The following is a 3323-nucleotide window of genomic DNA, read 5'->3' on the forward strand; positions in this document are numbered from 1 at the left end:
CGACTGCGAGCCAGGCCTAATCGCCCAACATCAGTGTCCGACCTCACTAATGCTCTTGTGGCTGAATGGAAGCAAGTCCCCCGCAGCAATGTTCCAACATCTAGTGGAAAAGCCTTCCCAGAAGAGTGGAGGCTGTTATAGCAGCAAAGGGGGTGGGAACCAACTCCATATTAAAGCCCATGATTTTGGAGTGAGGTGTTCGACCAGCACGTGTCCACATACTTTTTGGAAAGTAGTTTTGTTGTTGTTTAGCTTAGCTATGTACATCGCCACGTTACTATGACGATGTTATACGCTGAAGTGGTTAATATTACCGGGCTATTAACACCTTTATGTCATTTCTATGTGTAACACTGGGCTATTGATGTTGTCAATATGTATAGCGTCATTGTGTGGCATCAGGCAGCATGTTTACACTCTGCTGTTGATAGTATTGTTAGCTCTCATCCTAGTGGTTATTCCTGTCCTCCTCTACCTGGTTGCATGTTTACACTCTGCTGTTGATAGTATTGTTAGCTCTCATCCTAGTGGTTATTCCTGTCCTCCTCTACCTGGTTGCATGTTTACACTCTGCTGTTGATAGTATTGTTAGCTCTCATCCTAGTGGTTGATAGTATTGTTAGCTCTCATCCTAGTGGTTATTCCTGTCCTCCTCTACCTGGTTATTAGATACAGTCCATACTGTGCTGTTGCAGTTCTGTTCCGTTGGGGCTCCCGAGCGGCGCCAGCGGTCTGAGGAGCTGCATCACAGTGCTAGAGGCGTCACTACAGACCCCCCTTGGTTCGATTCCCGGGCTGTATCACAACCCGGCCGTGATCTGGAGTCCCATAAGGGCGGCGCGCAATTGGCCCAGTGTCGTCCGGGTGTGGCCGGGGTAGGCCGTCATTCTAAATAAGAATTTGTTATTAATGGACTTGCCTAGTTCAATAAAATAAAATAAAACTGCACTGTTGTATTCCATTTGATATGCGTACATTCATCCCCATGTTCATCATCTCTCTGTTTCTGTTACAGAACCATCCCCATGTTCATCATCTCTCTGTTTCTGTTACAGAACCTTCCCCATGTTCATTATCTCTGTTTCTGTCCATTACAGAACCATCCCCATGTTCATCATCTCTCTGTTTCTGTTACAGAACCATCCCCATGTTCATCATCTCTCTGTTTCTGTTACAGAACCATCCCATGTTCATCATCTCTCTGTTTCTGTTACAGAACCATCCCCATGTTCATTATCTCTCTGTTTCTGTTACAGAACCATCCCCATGTTCATTATCTCTCTGTTTCTGTTACAGAACCATCCCCATGTTCATTATCTCTCTGTTTCTGTTACAGAACCATCCCCATGTTCATCATCTCTCTGTTTCTGTTACAGAACCATCCCCATGTTCATCATCTCTCTGTTTCTGTTACAGAACCATCCCCATGTTCATCATCTCTCTGTTTCTGTTACAGAACCATCCCCATGTTCATTATCTCTCTGTTTCTGTTACAGAACCATCCCCATGTTCATTATCTCTCTGTTTCTGTTACAGAACCATCCCCATGTTCATTATCTCTCTGTTTCTGTTACAGAACCATCCCCATGTTCATCATCTCTCTGTTTCTGTTACAGAACCATCCCCATGTTCATTATCTCTCTGTTTCTGTTACAGAACCATCCCCATGTTCATCATCTCTCTGTTTCTGTTACAGAACCATCCCCAAGTTCATTATCTCTCTGTTTCTGTTACAGAACCATCCCCATGTTCATCATCTCTCTGTTTCTGTTACAGAACCATCCCCATGTTCATTATCTCTCTGTTCCTGTTACAGAACCATCCCCATGTTCATCATCTCTCTGTTTCTGTTACAGAACCATCCCCATGTTCATTATCTCTCTGTTTCTGTTACAGAACCATCCCCAAGTTCATTATCTCTCTGTTTCTGTTACAGAACCATCCCCATGTTCATTATCTCTCTGTTCCTGTTACAGAACCATCCCCAAGTTCATTATCTCTCTGTTTCTGTTACAGAACCATCCCCAAGTTCATCATCTCTCTGTTTCTGTTACAGAACCATCCCCAAGTTCATTATCTCTCTGTTTCTGTTACAGAACCATCCCCAAGTTCATTATCTCTCTGTTTCTGTTACAGAACCATCCCCAAGTTCATTATCTCTCTGTTTCTGTTACAGAACCATCCCCAAGTTCATCATCTCTCTGTTTCTGTTACAGAACCATCCCCATGTTCATCATCTCTATGTTTCTGTTACAGAACCATCCCCAAGTTCATTATCTCTCTGTTTCTGTCCATTACAGAACCATCCCCAAGTTCATTATCTCTCTGTTTCTGTTACAGAACCATCCCCATGTTCATCATCTCTCTGTTTCTGTTACAGAACCATCCCCATGTTCATTATCTCTCTGTTTCTGTTACAGAACCATCCCCATGTTCATCATCTCTCTGTTTCTGTTACAGAACCATCCCCAAGTTCATTATCTCTCTGTTTCTGTCCATTACAGAACCATCCCCATGTTCATCATCTCTCTGTTTCTGTTACAGAACCATCCCCAATTTCATTATCTCTCTGTTTCTGTCCATTACAGAACCATCCCCATGTTCATTATCTCTCTGTTTCTGTCCATTACAGAACCATCCCCATGTTCATTATCTCTGTTTCTGTCCATTACAGAACCATCCCCATGTTCATTATCTCTCTGTTTCTGTTGCAGAACCAACCCCAAGTTCATTATTTCTCTGTTTCTGTCCATTACAGAACCATCCCCATGTTCATTATCTCTCTGTTTCTGTCCATTACAGAACCATCCCCAAGTTCATTATCTCTCTGTTTCTGTCCATTACAGAACCATCCCCAAGTTCATTATCTCTGTTTCTGTCCATTACAGAACCATCCCCACGTTCATTATCTCTCTGTTTCTGTCCATTACAGAACCATCCCCATGTTCATTATCTCTCTGTTTCTGTTACAGAACCATATTAGAATTAGGTAACATGTTTACACCAATTTGCATGTGAAAAAGATTTTCCACAACTGTTTGCTGGAAGCCAGTTTAGAAGCCAGTTTGTTCTGTAAGGGTGAATAATCTAAATTCCCAAGACTCCCATCGCTAGGTCCTACTAGCCTTATTCCTTTCTGTAGTCTGTCTGTTAACTGTCAATGATTCAGATTTGATCTGCAATGTGAAGAAAAACTAAACAAAATGTATAACACATCCTTCACAAAGTGCTGGGAAAATGACTTTAAAAGCCTAATTGTCAGCTGTCCAGCGCGCTTCACTACAATTCGAATCTCAGCCATAGTCTATACGTCTTGAGATTTT

The sequence above is a fragment of the Coregonus lavaretus genome (genome assembly GCF_964263955.1).
Source record: "Coregonus lavaretus genome assembly, contig: HAP1_SCAFFOLD_448, whole genome shotgun sequence".
NCBI classification, from domain to species: Eukaryota; Metazoa; Chordata; class Actinopteri; order Salmoniformes; family Salmonidae; genus Coregonus; species Coregonus lavaretus.